Raw genomic sequence first — 17,798 nt, 5'->3', positions numbered from 1 at the left:
AAAACTAATACAATATGTTTAGCATGAGAAGGAAAGAATATAACATCATTTTGGAAATTCAGGTTTTGTAATGATGAATTTATTTTCATTGTAATTTTTGTGAAGAAAACTGATTTTCAAGCCCAATGCAGAGTAGAAACCTATTTGAGCAGACTGTATTTGATGCTGGTGCTTTTATTTTGGAGAAGGTGATTCTATCCTCATTATGATTAATAGATTTATATTTGAATATGGAATTATAGTTATATATAGTTTGGATATGAAATTGTGTAAAGTGTCTCTAAAAGTTTCATGTTGGTATGCTAGTGCCATATCTCATTTCCTTCAAAAAAAAATAAAAGTAAATTTTGGCAAATGGAAGTAGGCGCAATGATAGTATTTGGTTACAGTGACAAAAACATTAAAAAGAACTAATACATTTATTTCGTATACCTTTACAAAGTGGATTTATGTGGAAGAAATTCTACTTAGAATTATGTTACTGAAAAAAAGAATCATATTGGTTCAGTAAAGAACATTCCATCACTCCAGTGACTGCTCTTCTTTGCCACTCACTGCTGATGATCTTTTAATATCTAAACACTTTGTTTCAATCCATCAACTTTTCTCTTCAGTTTCCTAAGACAACTTACTTTAAAATGTGGCCAGTGTCTTTTTAGAAGAGTTCATTGACATTACAAAGTTTATCTACAAGAAATATTGGATTCACCTTAATACACATTTCTCATATATTTTTATATTTTCCCATAAAACTTCACAAAAATATTAATATCCCTATAACAATATATTGAAAATATGTTGTTTCTTTTCTTCATTAGGTGTGCTGAAGTTGATTTTAAATAAAAGTTTGGCAACATTCAAGTGTTGATGTTTTCATAAATAACTTATTTTATCCTTTATATAAGTAGCCTCCCCCCCCCAAAAATAAATACAATTCATGGAAAGAAATCATTTAAAATAATAGCAGATAAAGAAGTGGCAGCAAACATTAACTTCACTAAACTTTAGAAGAACCTAGAGTCTCAGCCTATGTTTCTTATAAGCAAACATTTAACTACCAATGCTATTTCTACTTGTTAGCACTTTCAAACTTGACCTTACTCAATGTTTTTTTTTTTTTAATAGAATAATCCCCAATAGATGCCAAAAAGGGCAAAGGATACTTTTGTGTCTTTATACTCATGAACCACTATAGATTTTTGATGCTCAATCTATACACCCAGATTTAGAGAGATACAACAGTTTAATATCTTTATACTGAAATTCTTATAAGTAATATTTATAACAACTATTAGAGGCTGCTTCTGGAATGGACACTTATTCTTTTAGTTTTTATTCCACATAAAATTAGCTTCGAGAAAAAAATCTCCTTATGTTCTGGAAGGGGAAGGAGAAAAGTAATCATTTTGAAACACACCCAGAGCACTTAACAAGGCCTTTCCTCACGGAAATGATTTTACCAGAATCTAACTGGGTGAGGTTTTTACCAGAGCCTAACAGACCTAAGGAAGTGGAAATACCCACCTCTAGTCCCCTGTAGCCTTCCTGTCTCATCTGAGAGTGGGACAGGGGAAGCAGAGGAATGAGAAGCACTCGTTAAGGGCACAGCCCAGGGGCGTGGGCTCATTAAAAGACTGAGACCTAATCATAGGAATATTGAGTGCTTCCTTTCCCAGTGAAACTCACAACCACATCCAAAGGGCTCCTGTATAACAGCTAAATAGAACTGAAAGAAGTTTGTATCTCAGATCTTATTCAAGAATTCTATACAGAAACCCAAAAATAACAACTGATACATAAACAAGGACAACAGAAGAAATGTTAGCCTCCCATACCTACAGCTACAGCAAACAGTAAATATCACAAATTATCAAACTTGAGTATTTAAGTGTAAAATTATAAACAAATGACCTTTTTCCCCATTTGTTCAATGGAAATAAACATAAGGCTTCAAGAAATCGTATACAAAAGATTAAGTATTTTCCTGGTTTAGCAACTCCAAAAACTTTCTGAATTCCAAGAATGATAAAATTTGCATTTATTGGCTCATTCTACATTTCATTTTGAACACTTACCATTGGCTAAACACTGGTATTGCTGTAGAGATCACAACAGTTCAATTCCCTGTCCTCGTGGAATTTGCATTTTAGCTGAGGAGACAGATAATAGATAAATGAATAAATAAAACAGTGTGTTAGATGGTAATAAGTTTTATAAAATAGATTTGGGAATACGAAATAAAAATGAGTTTGCAATTTCAAATAGGATGGCCAAGAAAGGTCTTGAAAAGGTGATATTTGAGGACGGGTCTGGAATATAGAGTCTTATCTATTTAAAAGCTACGAAGGTGTAGATGAAATATTTATCCCTTAATTCAAAGAAATTTTGAGTGCCTAGGATACATGAGACTCTGAGTACTTTGGAGGCTTTGGAGGAGCACGAAATTACCTAAGGCAGGAGAAAGATTTCTAAACTCTGGAGGGCTCGTAACCTATCAGGACATACACATACAATACCACAATATAGGGTTTAAAAGAGGTACAGACAAAGAGATTTTGTGTGTGTCTAAATAAAATAATTTATATTATATAGAGTAAAAGGAAATGTAAATTTGAATTATCTGATTAACTATAAACTCCTAAAATCAGTATTAACGGTCCCACACTTAAATTGTTTTTAATATGGTAGTCTCAAGAGATATCTCTTACACTTCTTCTTCTGAACATTTGTGTGTTCAGTCTTTCATTTGTTTTTCTACTCACCTCTAATTTGTCAGTGAACCTTTAGCTGACATTTTTAAAGTTCACTAAATTTGGAAAAGATTCTCAAGGATTAGGAAGTGTCAGACATAATTCTACATTAAAACAGTGGGTTAGGAGGAAGCCTCATTAGTATAGAACCACTTAATGAAGAGTTCGGCATAAATTCTGAATCATTTAAAAACCCTTGCAGAAACAAAAATATTATTTGCATAAGAATAAGCATTTGAGGGTTTATACTTCATTAACCTGTTGAATCTTGTGAAAGGTCAAAAGCAGAAAAATATTAAAAATGATAAAGAAGAATTCAGTAGAGACAGTTACTTAATTCATAAATGATAAGATTACACACTAAGTCCAGCCTTGAGACGAACCATCTTAGAATAGATAATTAACTTAAAAATCAAAATTAAAGTGCCATATAGCAGTTTATCCATTATTAATATATGAAGTAGTAAGTTGTTTATTGAGGACATTCAAAGCCCTTTTAAGGTCCACTAGGGCAATATTTAATAGAATGTCCTGAAAGTTGTACCTTGCTGATTTGAGGGGGAGGGGGGAATTATCTAAAGGTGATTCAAAAATATGAATATGATTTTTAAAGATCTGATATACATTTAACACTTCTTCATATAGACAGCATAAGAATTTTGTTCAATAACAGTTAATATATTTTTTCATAAGTGTTGAATATGTACAAATATATGAATCTTTGCAACTTCCTACTAATTATCTTGATTTTTTTATTGTAGGGAATAACTTTGGTATATTTTTCTTATAATAGATATTTTTTTTCAAAACCAGTGTTGTCATCTTTTCCTCTTTTTCAGCTCCCATCATTTTCAGTGCCACTCTAATTATTTCAGCTACTACGCATTTGATAAAGTGTCCAAGCTTTCACCAAATTTATAGTTATTTTTCCTACATCACAGTTCCTGTAGACTGAGGTCACCTTGATGGCTACTAACTAGAAGAGCAGGGTGCCTTTCTCCCTTGACTTAAAAAGAACATCTCTATAATTCTACTAATATCAGCGCTAACTTTTTGGGCAGCCCCACTGTTCAGATCTGCCCTCCAAAGAAAATATCTTAATTTTCCTCTCTTAAAAATTGCTTGTATAGGTATAGTTATGTGTGTGTTTAGACAGAGAGAAGAGGGATAGAGGAGAGGAAGAGAGAAAAGAAGAGATTGACTTTTCTTTCATTTCACCAGTTTTTTTTCAAGATTTCATGTAAACACCTTCTAAATAATGGCCTTGTTTCCCTATGTCTTGTATAAAAGTTGCTGCGAATTTTTTAAGTCCTCACTTATAAATTTGGAATAATTAATACATTAGAGATGAATTTATATAAACTAATAAATGTAGAGTCACATTAGTTTGAAGGAAAGCAATTGATTCAAAAGTGACAGAAACATGTTATCCTTAAAATTTCATAGAAAGATATTAAGCAAAACTCTCAAGTTTTATTTAAATTTCATTTTATAAAGCTCAATTAAAATAAACTATGTCTTTGGCAAAAAAAGTTTTTGTTGAGAATGTGCAAGTAACCTCAAATTAGAGGGCAGTTGTACCATGATTATAAGATGCACTAGAAAGAAAAAATATCATTGAACTTTTCCCCTTTTGCTTTAGATATGTTAATTTAATCATTGAATTTGTACTAATTCTCATATATTGTATATCATTATATATGTTGCTTTTAACAATTATTTATTTTATTTGATTTACTTAGAAATTATAGAATATTATATAACATTAATTATTAATTGCTTATTTACTCATAATTCAATAATTTTTAAACTATGCTTTCTGGGTTTTTTTTTGTTTTTTCCTTTAACTTCTCTACATTATAAATCACAAAAGTTCTTTTTTTAAAAAAACTTCATTCTTTGAGATTTTAATCATCCTTTCTATTGTAAAGAGTAAAGCCTAAAGAAATCATAGTCAAAGTAAAGTACACTTGAAATCTATATAATTTTATTAACTAATGTCACCCCACTAAATTTAATTTTAAAAAAGAAAAGACTAGAAAGAGTCTTTTATTTGTGATACAGGTAATACGATGAAGCATTGTAGCTTAGCCAGATAGAATTCATTTCTTATTCTTCAAATAGCATCTTCTTGTTTCAAGTAATTGTTTCCCACCTCAAGCTAGCAATATTGTCTCCTCTCTCTATCCCCAGGGATTGGTCAACACAGGGTCCTAAGTCAGTGGTAGCACTTAACCATTTCTAACCAGAAAGATTAATTCAGGAGAAGGTCATGGGAACCAAATTATTTAATTCTTATCTTGTTTGTTTGTTGTTGTTGTTTTAATCTTTTTAACTTGACATGTGGCAGTAAAACTCACTTTTCTTTTAAGTGATAAAACTAAAGATGTGAGCCCAAAGCTTACCTGGCTCCCAATGTGAGGAGAAATCTCTATTTTGAGATTACTTGTTTAAGAGAACAAGGCACACAGAGAAAAAGAGAGAAAATAAAGAAATAAGTGCCCCTTAGTGAATTCTACATGTACCATTACCCTTTCTAGTTACATAAATTTTTTTGTCTAAGGTATTTCAAGTTGAATTCTTTACACTGGAGTTCAAAAAAAGTCTTTAATAAGAAGTTAACCAAACAAAAATATCACTTATTCACTCATACCTAATCAAAAACCAATGTGACAATTGGAAAGGGAGATTTACATTTAGAAATTATCCATAGTCCTCCTTTCCTTCTTGCTAAACTAGCTGTCAAAATAGCAGCACCTAAATTTTGAGAATGGTGGGGAAGATACAACCCAAATCCAGGAAGATATTTTATTTAACAACCACAGTACTATTGTAGTTTTATAGATATTTAGATACTGAGGATAAATGTCATGCTTTGTTGCAAAATCTATTTCAAGCTTTTAGGAAGCCAGACTTAGTAAAAAAAAAAAAAAAAAAAAAAAAAACTCAATTACTTAAAGAGCATGAAATTGGTAGAAGGAAAGAGAATTGACCAGAGAAGAGTATAGCAATTAAAGAAAACAGTAGAATATGCTTCTTCTCCTGATGCAGCTAAAGATACAGAACACCAAAAGGAAATTTTCAATGCTTCATCCTCTCCAGAATTCCCTGGGTATTGAATAAACAATCTTGGAAACCTGATATCATAGATTTAGCAGAATCTTTGGTTCTAAACTACTGATGGCAATCTGTGTGTATCCTCACTTCCTTGCTTGTGTTTATGAACTTTTATGTTATTAATTAGTATTAACATATTTATTTAATATGGTGTTTTGACCCACTATCGGCCTCTAACTAAACAATATATCTTCTGTATATTAAAATATGTCTCATCACAAAACTATTTTCTCAACACGAGTGACTTTCCTAATTAGAATTTCTAATCTTATGTTCTATATAATAGTTGGAAACAACTGTTGATGTTTTGCTATTCCTCTTGTCAGTATTTTTATTTGTTGATGATAATTTTCCAGAAGACATTGTTCTCATAAATTATAATTATTTACTATAATACCAAATGATGATAAATCTAATATCACAAACTATATCAAGGCTTATACCTTCTGCTCCAACAATCCTATAAATGAAGAAATGATCATGTTAGTTAACGTAAAAGAAATTATTAAGAGTCTGATTTTAAAGGATATTTGTAAGAACACAAAAAAAAAACATTTGATTTACTTTTAAGAAGTTATTCATAGTGATTCTTACCATAAGCAGATAGCATTTTAAAACCTTCCTCTTCTCTATTAGAATTTTCATTGCTATGCCCATTATTAGTTTAACCACTACATTAGTTTGAAAATCCCAGATAGATGTACTTCCCTTGGTTCCCCCTACTTCCATGTTCTATCTAGTAGTTAAAACAGTAAAATAAATAAATAAATAAATAAATAAATAAATAAATAAATAAGTAAGTAAATAAATAAATAAATAATAATAGCAAAACAGAAATAGTGAGCCGTAAATATAAATATTCAAGACATCGATGATAGAAGATGATGAGCATCAGGTACTCTACAGAAAAGGTATAAGTTCTAAAAGTAAAGAAAATATTTAAATTGCACAAATTTCATGAGATTTTCAGTTGGACCTTAAAGTATTTGTATGAGTAAAATGATAGACATTTGAAAGCCGGAAAAGGATTGGATGTCATTTGAAGCAGGGACATAGAGTACAAAGTGTAATATTGGGAAACTGTCAGAGCTGGTTTCGAAAGCTTGGGAGACAGCACTTGAGATAAGTCGATCTGAAGAGTGGAGACAGCAGGTGGAGACAATGAGTAGGGATGATATACAGGCAGCAGTATCTGGCCTTAGACCACTCAAGGATCTTCCTGCCTCTGTTACATCCATAAATAAATAAATAAATAAATAAACAGTTTTCAAGTCAGTGGGTTACATTCTGAACATAAGCTATATTCTTACAGAAATGCATTAGTTCCTTTACATGGTCATTTAGTATCTCAGGGCAGCAGCTTGACACAAAGTAGCTGTAGCTTTAAAGAAATCATAAGCTCCGTGGAAGGCTCAAGGGATACATTTCAGTGGCCTGTGCGTTTACTGAACCTGAAGGAAACCTACTTTCACATCTATCCCTTTGGTTTCTAATTTTAAATGATTTTATTTTTATTTAAAATTTTAAAAAATAATATTTGCCTGAAGAATTATGTAAATTAGAATTACTTCATACTCTTTGTGTCCTGGGATTATCTACGCCTGTGCTATCTCTGAATGTCAAGCATAAACCAGTACTTACAAGGAACTGTGGTGCTGTTGTTTGTTTTTGTAATTGTTTATTTAATTGTTTATGTTTCATTTTCTAGTAGAAAATATGACCCATGGTTCAATAGCCAAATAACACACTATATTTCTCCTTTCTTATGTTAAGAATTGGGGGAGTGGGGGAAGGTACAAATTTGGCTCAAGAGGTAAAGTGTATTATTTGCCTTGACATTGTTGAAGAGAAGAACAAAATTCATGTTTAGAAGTTTTGAGCTGGCTTTTATAAAGCAGCACCTTCAGATAATTTATAAATCAGATATAGTGGTTTATGCTGAGCCCAGCTTAGAAACGGAATTGTTCTAAAATGACATCCTTGTGTCTCCATTTGATTTGCATGGTCTTCAAACTTCTAGCTCGACTACTTTTAGTAGCTAACTCTTTCTAAATCATATTTGTGTGTTTATGGTGTAGGGTATGGTAGAAAGAAAGCAAGTCAAAGAAAAATGAGCATAAAATAATACCGAGAATGTTTTTAAAGCACATAACTATTAATCAAAAGCTTTATTGCTAATGCTTAACTTCATGTCACAGGTTAGCAGTATAAACTGGAGGCTAGGGTAGGATCTGTGCTGCCAAAATTACTGAAAAGGATGCCCTTAGGTAAGTTATACATGTTTCTTTATGTGTAAAGCAGAAATAATAGTATCTGTAACAAAGATTAAGTGACAATGTAGCAATTGCTCAATATATGTAGTCATCCTCATATACTTATTGTAAAAGAAATATCCAGAAAACTGAATAGCATGCTTAAATTCAGGATGACACCATGATAAAATACTGATGAATAAGTACATTGCAATATTTTTGATGAATCTCATAATATTGTTCTAGTACTGTTCCCAAGAAAAAGTGGTGTTTTTATAAGATTCTATTATGTGGTTCTATTTCATGAATACAAAGTAAATGAGAGATTATATAAATCTATATTTTCTAAACATCAACAATCTGTAACATTTCTGGAAACTTGTCTAAGACATTGCATTTCTATCTTATTAGAAAACTATATCTCTTTCAAAAATGTGAAATATTCACTAATTATATACTAATTAATTATAATGTACTTGACTGTTCATTATTGCAATTACTTTTTAATGGTACTTTCAGGAAAGTAGGAACTTTTCTGTTTTTAAATTGCTGTATTCTTAGGGCTCAGGCATTGCTTATTATATTATAGATACAGATTTATAAATATTTGTTATTGAATGAAGCATTATTTAAATGCTTCTAGCCTTTGGAGTCTGTATGAGGTCATGCAATGAGACCATGATAGCCCTTAGTGGCTAAATTGTTAGTATCCAAGGCTCCTTTGGTCTAATGCTTCAAATTATCTCCTGGTGATTTATGGAGTGTTTCATGTATTTCTAAAAACAAAATTTTCATGTTGTTCTGCCCTGTACTCCCATTTTCTTGGCTATACTGCTGTGTTTGCTGTCACACAAGATGTCATTGCTCTGCTGGGCACAGCAATTTTCATTGATGCCTGTCACTCTAGACTTAGGACAGTGGGGCAAAGCCTTTCTTTTGTTTATTATTTCCTTGCGTACTCAATTAATGCATAGTTTAGTTTAACTGAGTTAAATTTTCTGAAGCTTGTTATGGTTATTACCTTTTCTATAATTTCTGACAGCACAACTAAGACTCAACTCTAACTTTTAACAGTAGTTAAACATCATTTAAGGGAAAGTACAAAACACAGAGCGACATAATATCTGGCCTGCATCTAGGGCTAGGTCTCACACAGCTATAATACTGACATTGTAGACTGGCTATCCTTTTAATAGGTGGCTTGCCTTGTGCATTGTAGGACATTTAGTAGCATCTCTGGCTTAGATGCCAGTAGTACCCTTCCAAATCATGAAAATGAAAAATGTCTCCAGATATTGCCAAATACCCTCTGGAGGCATTTGTTGAGATCCACTAATCTAGGGGATGTGAACCAGTTTACCACTAACCCTAGAAGTACACCAAGCCATCACGTGCCTAAGAATCCAGACTCAGACTTCCACAAAGGATGTTAGAGAGCTTCTTCCCCAAATCAACCTAAGGGCTTATCATCTTTGTGGCCCCAGGAATGACCTCTTTGAAAAGCATGGATCTTTGTGCTCTCTAAGTCAATCTTTTTCAAAATCTGCCCCAGAATATTAGAAAGGAGTTTTCAGGGCTGCAGGTCCCTTTGCCAGTAATTATTGTCTTCCAAACTTCGTAGTTCCTGAAACAACCACTAAAGTAACAATTTATAACTCAGTAAACATGTAATAAAAGTTTTCACTTAGTTGGTGTTACTAAACACAGCAGTTCTCTGTTTCTTTCACAGAATTCAATCTGCCATGAAACATGGATAGGTTCTTGCTATGGAGTTACTTAAAATAATAGTTTCAACTAGGTGTTTTTGTTTGTTCGTTTTTCCCTAAGGACCAGAGGACTGACAACCAAAATAAAATCCAAGTCTTAGACTTAGAGGGCAGAACCTGCGTGTACATCTTTATTTGGCATTCTTCTACGTACAGTCCTAAATTCCAGCTTTAAAAGTAATGCATTGTTACATAAAATGGCACTTTTTAACATTCTGAAAAAGCTCCATTTACATTAAAGACTTTCTAATGACCTTCCCAGAAAGACAACACAAGTTAAATCTCCTTTGTTAACATTTTCAGTGTCATGATAGTGTCATGATAAAATCAATGTATATATTATTGGAAATCGGGTTTATTTTAAAATTCCAAATTTAGATTTTAACGCTTGGACTATTTGACTTAATATCTGATGCTTCTTGGGCATTTCTACTATTGAAATAGTCTTACTTATTAAAAACATTTTATATAGATTGATATAAACAATAAAATATTTGAAATGTAATTTTTTTAAAGTTGTAATGCTTAGAATTGCTTATTGGATTTATAAGGAAAAGGAGAACTAATGAAACTATTGAGATATTTTTAGACTTTTTAAAGTTTAATTTGCCTTCCCACCTGGGCACTTTGGGGAATTTAAAAGTATTTTGATATAATATTCCAGTGAGAAAAGTCATCACCAAACGGTCTGTTCTTTTTAGTGCTAATACTGTGCACGCATCAACACCTGCTTCTTCGGAGATGGTAGCAGCTGTTTGAGTTGGAAAAAAGGAATGAAACCTTGATAGTTTCACACTCAGTACTACTGTATAATGAGCTAAGCCAGCTTCTGAAAATCAAACTTATCTTTTTCAGGAAAGTGAGACATTGCTTGCAGAATCTTTGGTTATTCATTCAAAAATGAATAACTATAAAAAGTATAAAGACAAGTTTCCAGAAATATATATTTAATGCACGAATTATATAAAGTCTGTTTAATTTAACTATGGTAACACATTATTTTAATGTCAAAGAGATGGGTAACTTTTTTGGAAGTTACGCTACACCTTAATGTTAGGTTGGTTGGTAATATGTATAATTTGTGAATTTGTTTTTTTTTTTCAAAAGCTAAATCAACTCAAATATATAAAATGTAAAGTTTAAAATGTTCTTTCATCCGTAAGATTCGTGTGTTTGCCCATTTGTATCTTTCTTACACTATCTCATTTAAATGTGAATAATTTTGACCTTCCAAAATATTTAAAAATTCTTACAAAATAACCACCTAATATCAAATCATATTCAAATAGAATGTTTGTTATTAGACACAAAGAAAATTGAAACATAATACCTAAGCAAAGGTCTACATTCTCTATGTTCTTCAAATTTATTGAGACCAAATTTAACTTGTGGAGAATGGGTCTGTGACACTGCTCACAGTATTTAATGTTTGAAGTTAGTCAGTAATTGTCCATCTTACTAAAGTCCCGCAATACTTTATATTTGAAGTTGTCCTTGAATACCATGGGGAGGCTTTGTGTTCTGCAGAATTCAGTGACCCATTTACTTTACGAATGGGAACCTAATATTGCACCTGTGCTCTGCAGGGCCTGTTTTACCTCTGAGTGATATTCAAGGTGTTGTGTTTAATCAACCAAGACCTATATAGTTTGGCCTATCATTTTCTTAGGGATAAGAGTTTCTTCTCACTTATGAAGGATAAGAATTACAGAAAAGTAAAGAGACTATTAGAAAGATTCTTCCTAAATACTCTGATTCTCTGCCAGAAATAAAAGTTTACAGCTGAAAATATAACCTATGTGGATTTTTAAACCAAAGTATCAAAATTGGGATGGCAATAGACATCTAAAAGCACAGAAGAAAATGCTCATGTCTAACCTTTAGTAGACATTTAGGATCTATTATACTAATTTTACATTATCCAGGCAAAGTATTCACCACCTGCAGCCTCAGCAGATGTATTATTCAGCTTCATAAGGGCTTTCCACCTGTGTTTGATTTCATTTCAGGTTAAGTTTAACATGTTGAATTAGATCCTCTTAGGTCTCATCTTTATCAACTGAATTCTTAGACAATTTATGCCACAGAGTATTTGTGATTAAAAAAAAAAAAAAAAAGCTATGTCTTCATTTCAATTCTGGTCATCATATTTTTAAACTCAACCAAGGTAATAACCTTGGGAAACTTGATCAAATAATGTGTACTATAGATAATAAGTTTTTATTATTCATTTTTATGTGATAGCTCAGTTTATTGCACAACAGGTCTCCAATCTGGAATGTGATGACCTAGAAAAAGGGCTTCCTTTCCATTTCTGTAGAGACAGCTCTATTTCAGTTCAACCTGATTTAAAATGATGTCTAAAATGTTAGAAGTAAAAATGCATTAGGCAGAGACAGAGAAGAGGGAAGGGAGGACAGAAGATGGCAGGGATCATTGAATGTGATTTCTATAAGCTAGTGGGACTAGCTGGGCCACTATGCCACATAAAAAGTATAAAACTATCCACTGGCTCTAGCTCCTTCAACTTCATCAGCGTCACAGTGGGCCTTATTACCTGGGTCTTCCTAAAGCATGATTAGGCAAGAACTACACCAGAATTTGAGAGCAGCGCTAAAGGCAACAGTTTCCACAGAACATCCTTTTCCCTGAACTGCATCATCTAAGAGACTTTATATCCTGCCAATATTATAGAATATTATATTCATAAAATATTTCCTCAGGATGTCTTTGGACCCTGCGCCAATACCTCAAAGACATTAAGTGCCCATTTTTTTGCTGATGACACCATAGAATCTATTCACTCGGGTGGCAAAGAATGCCTGGCCCTAGTGTAAAGCTTTTCGAATGTGCTCCTGGATAAATATTACAGAATTCCTATTTCTTTCCATAATCTTCACATGCTTTTTCCTGTATAGGTCTGCACTCTAGCTATGGGGAGCCCTTGCTCTATCTTCCAGTACTTCTGTGGATCATATGGTGAAAATGTGGCAGATTTGCTCACACAAATAATGCCAGGTATTTGCTCTAACAAAGGCTACTTTCTGTCCTCTCAGATAGAGTGTCATATGTGTGTGGCTTTATTCTTAGGAATATGGCAGTGATAACTTTGTCTATCAAGTTGGTTTCTATTCTTTGACTGTACAAGGGGTTGAGAAAGTCTTCAAAGGGAACCAAATAGCACGCATGTCAGTGTTGATGAATGGCAGGCTGTCCTTGCAGTTAGTTTCACATGATGAGGTGGTGCTGCCTTGGAGTCATAGCAAGCAGTGGCTACGATTACAGCTCCACTAAGTTCCTTTTGTCAATGTCTTCATCATGGTAGCCTAGCTGACAAGGTCACATCAGATAGAATGTTTAATCTAGTCTTGCCCAAATTTAACAAATACCCATTTTGGACTAAGAACAGTGCTTTTATAATTGTGTACCAGCTAGAGCAAAGAACACCACGGTTAACCTTATGTACATACCTGAGTGTAAGAAGTGTACGTGAGAGTCAGAACGTGCAGAAGCTGGACCTCACTGGCCTGAAAGTGATCAAAATGTTTAAATCAGGGATTGAATTAATATTTAGATTAAACATTTTTTATCATAAAATTTATCACTGAGGTATGAATAAAAATATCTTTGGGAGTGTGAGATATTTCTGTTCATCTCTAATACATTAAAAAAAAAGTTGGCTCTACTTTATTTGGAGTAAAATAATCTAAAAGGTCAAAAATTTTTACATCGAAGAAGATATAGATAATTTATTTGTTATCATCAAATTTTTAAAAAGCAGGCAACAATACTAAGTAAAATTTTTATGCTCAGAATAAAAAAGGAAGACATTTGTCATTGTGTTTATTCACTTTTGTGAAATTTTATTCTCTTTCATTTATTCTAGTCTGTTGATGCTGCCAACTGGTTCATACAATGACTGTGGTAATAACAATAATGACAAAAATGGCAATAAAAATGTAATTTTTTGTATTTATTGAAGAAATAGTTTGTATGTATATCTGTCATGGACAGTAAAATCCTATCAAGAACAGTAAGTCTCTCACTGTAAAAAGGAATAATATTTTGCTTAATAGCAAAGTCCATTTGAAAGGTAACACAATTTATATAGAAGTGAGGTGACTTTTTTCACTGCTTAAAAAATATGATTTTTGTTCAAGATCCATGTGGAGTAATTCCTTTGAAACCTTGAGAAAAGGTGCTAGATATCTATTACCTTATTAACTCCTAAACTTCAAAATAGTGCTAAGTGCTGAAAGATATATATATATATATATAAAAATTGGAGAGTCACTACAGGATCTGTAATATTATCCATCATATAACATATAACGTATAAAAATATGACCAAAATAAGTGGAGTCAGAATATGTAACATCTGTGAAAGCTTTAAAAGTTTTAACTTCTATATTAATAAATACATTTATAACATCATACCTTTCTCCTAGAAGATACACATTAACTCCCTATAAGGGATAACAGATCTTTTCCATGTCTTGTTCAAGTAATTTTCTTACAGATGATTCTTCATAAACAGAACCATACTAATACCTAGTATCCACCCTGACAAGGCTTTTTGTTCGTTGCTTTTGCTTTACTTTGATTTTCTTAGTTTAGCTTGGCTTTATTAGGTTCTCTTGGTTTGGTTTGGAGAAAATGTGAAAATCACTTACCCCTAACAAAACAATTATCACTTAAAGTTGTAAGAGCCATAGAGGCAAGGACTGTGTATGTGTTGGTGACAACTAGCACTGCGGGCTTAGTACAAAGCAGGTATTTGGAATGTGTTTGTAAAGAGTGTCAGCATCTGTATTCCTATTATATTTTTGGAGGGGAGGGAGGAGGCATGAGAATTCTTAAGAGTCTAAAGGATATCAAAATGTCCAGAAATATCTAAAAGACCTAAAATATAAAATGGAGAACTATCAAAAGGAATATAATGTTCGATGATTTATGTTAATAACTACCAACTATTGAACGTATTCTGTCAAGCACCAATGTTACCCCTTATCTTCATTATCTCAATAGTGTCTGTAAAATACTTGTTATCATCCCCATTTTGCAGATAAGGAAACTGAGGCTCAGATTCGATAATTTATCCAAGTTCTGTGTGCTTAATTCGACATATCATTCTGCTCATAAAGAACTTAAAAGCCTAAAATGGCTCTACAAATATGGGAATAGATTATTCCTGGCTTAGAAAATATATTAAAAATATTTTATATAGTACAACAGTGAAGATAAATATTTTATTTTTAATTAACAATCTTAGCGGGTAAAAACATCTAAATCTCTTATGAATCACAATGTAGTTAATGTATTATTTTTGAAGATTCTGAGTTATGGTAAAATGACTAGCTATAGAGAAATTACTTTTGCTAAAATGTTAATTATTTCAAAATGAAAATTTGATTGTTCTTTGGATAATTGTCTAGGCCACTAGGTTATGTGATTTGGCTGCTCATGACATTTCTTTCCTTAAATTGTGATTTGGAAATGTTATGAAGGATGGTCTTCTTTCACTGAACTTGATAGTTAATTTTTCAGTGTCCTTTAAGTGCTAACATTTGAAATGAGCGTTTTTATAACTAAAGAGAGATGCTCTTGGAACCACTACTGAGATAAGAGTCATAGTAGTTGTTTCAGCAATGATGAAAAGGTTAGAACAATTAGAAAGTACTCCTGGCATAATTGAGATGTATGAATTTCTAATACATTATGAAACTGTTTTAGATGATCAAATAAAAAAAGAAAATTAAAATAATAAAAGAACAAAGTTTACTTGATTGTTATTTTCTACTATATACTTTTCTCTAGGGGAAAAATTTGCAGAATTATTCTCTAATATTTATCATCGTATATTTTATGTTTTAAATTTATTATCATATTCAAACAATAAAGTTATTCATAGTCATTCCTCTAATAATAGTCTCATGATTCATCTATTCTCCTGATATATGGCGTGCTGACATTCATTTTGAAGGATAATTTATTAATGTATTAATGTAACCAGTGACCTGTGGACATCTAATAACTGCCAAAACATCAGGGCTTAGATTTGCCCTGTGAGCCATGTGAAAAATATACTAACCTAAAGTTATGTATAATCTTAAGATTGACTCTGAGATGTCATTATAAAGTTACATATTCACATTTATATTCTGAGTGAAATAAATTTTTCATGAAGTTCACAGTCTCTAACATTTTGTTGATGTTTAAACCAGCTCAAAAATATTTCAGATTTAGTGAGTTTCTACTTGAGTTGGACATTCTTGTAATCTTTTCCAGTAAGAGGACATTTGTCATGCTTCTGCTCTAGAAATTTGAATAGCCCCGATGTGAATTAAGGCAAACAAAACTTTCTGAGCTACGTTAATGACAGGAATGAACTTTGTAAGAGGCTCTGGGAAGGCTGGCTTCAATAGCAATGAGCCAATCATGGACAAAAGATCAGACAAAAATTATTTGGGCTCTGATTTGGGTGTCAGTGAATCTTGGCTGAAAAAATTCCTAGCTTCACAGGGACTTCATTTCTTAAAATGTTCACTCTTTTGTCTTAAACCTCTACCTCTTTATTGCTTTATATTCACATGCTTACCTCTTGCCAACAAATTTAAAAAAAGGAAAATTTACCCACTAATTTCCTTTCGGCTCAAATCTATCTAGCTACTTACTGCATTATCTCTGTCTACACATCTAAAAGGTGTTTACACTTCTCTAGATCATCTGCTGACATCTTTGATCTGCTCTACTGTGTCTTTATTACCAATTTCATTAATTTTTCCTTCATAGTTTCACTTTTTCTATCCTTCTAATTTCCTTAGGTAGATTCTATTATGTTTTCTCACTTCTTAATTTGGATGCTAGTTTAATTATGTCTGCGATTCTTTTCCAAATTTACCGAAGCTATGAATGTCCCTTTAAGTACTGCTTTCACTACATCCTTCTACATTTGACATGTACTATTTTTGTTATTCAATTCCAAATATTTAAAAAATCCCATTATGATGTATTCTTTAATTATACATTGCTTATATGTTACATTAAAATGTATAATTTTAATTTATTTTATTATTTATGTTTAATAAATTAGATTACGGTCACAAAACATAATTCTTTGTCATTTCTTTAGGTTAGTTCTATGCTTACTTCCAAGTATATGGACATTTTAAAAATTACCTTAAACAAGCTTGAGAATACATATGATATATTCTCCATATGTTCAATATATGTCCATTAAGCCTATGTTATTATGTTCTTTAAATATTCTATACTTGTACATTTTTTTCCATATGACCTATCAATATTGAGAAAACCACATTGACATCTCCTACTTTGGTTCTATGAATTTTTATATGGAAAATTTTTATATGGAAAATTTTGGCTATTTTATTATTTGTATGCGTATTTGAAATTATTATATTTTCTGAATGAATTGACCCTTTTTTTCATTATATAGTGACACTCTTGTGATATAATAAAGTCATGAAATTTTTATGATGTGGCTGAATTTTTTCTTCTGAAATAAATCAACTTTAATTCTGGGATAATAAACATATTTTCTTTGATATCTGAGATTGTGGAAATAGTTTTCATTTTTTATTTGTCATTATTAGTACCTCCCATTTGTTTCTTTAGTCTTATTGAATTGACTGAGCTATCAAGTGCACTTTATATAGTATTAATGAGAGTGTCTCTTCTCTCTAAAAAATGTGTTTAACATTAATTACAATATTTTTTCTTACTATTTTACCATGAAGTATCATACAAATGTGAATATGTATAGACGTGAGTACATATGTATGTATGTATGTATGTACATGCATATATATGTACATATAGCTTTATATACCGCTGTATTACCATTTCCTATTTATCTGCTGTACATTCCTTCAGGGGGAATCTTCCTTTTT

The 17,798-nt window shown here is 31.8% G+C and overlaps 1 protein-coding gene across 1 annotated transcript in view; it reads left to right on the top strand.

Annotated features, from left to right (window-relative positions):
- NEGR1 (neuronal growth regulator 1) overlaps positions 1 to 17,798 on the top strand; it is a 755,370-nt gene that overhangs the window by 81,395 nt on the left and 656,177 nt on the right. The window lies entirely within an intron of this gene.

The sequence above is a fragment of the Rousettus aegyptiacus genome, unplaced genomic scaffold, assembly GCF_014176215.1.
Source record: "Rousettus aegyptiacus isolate mRouAeg1 unplaced genomic scaffold, mRouAeg1.p scaffold_m13_p_1, whole genome shotgun sequence".
NCBI lineage: Eukaryota > Metazoa > Chordata > Mammalia > Chiroptera > Pteropodidae > Rousettus > Rousettus aegyptiacus.
Note: the sequence above shows the minus strand (reverse complement) of the source record. Positions and strands in the feature narration are given on the sequence as shown.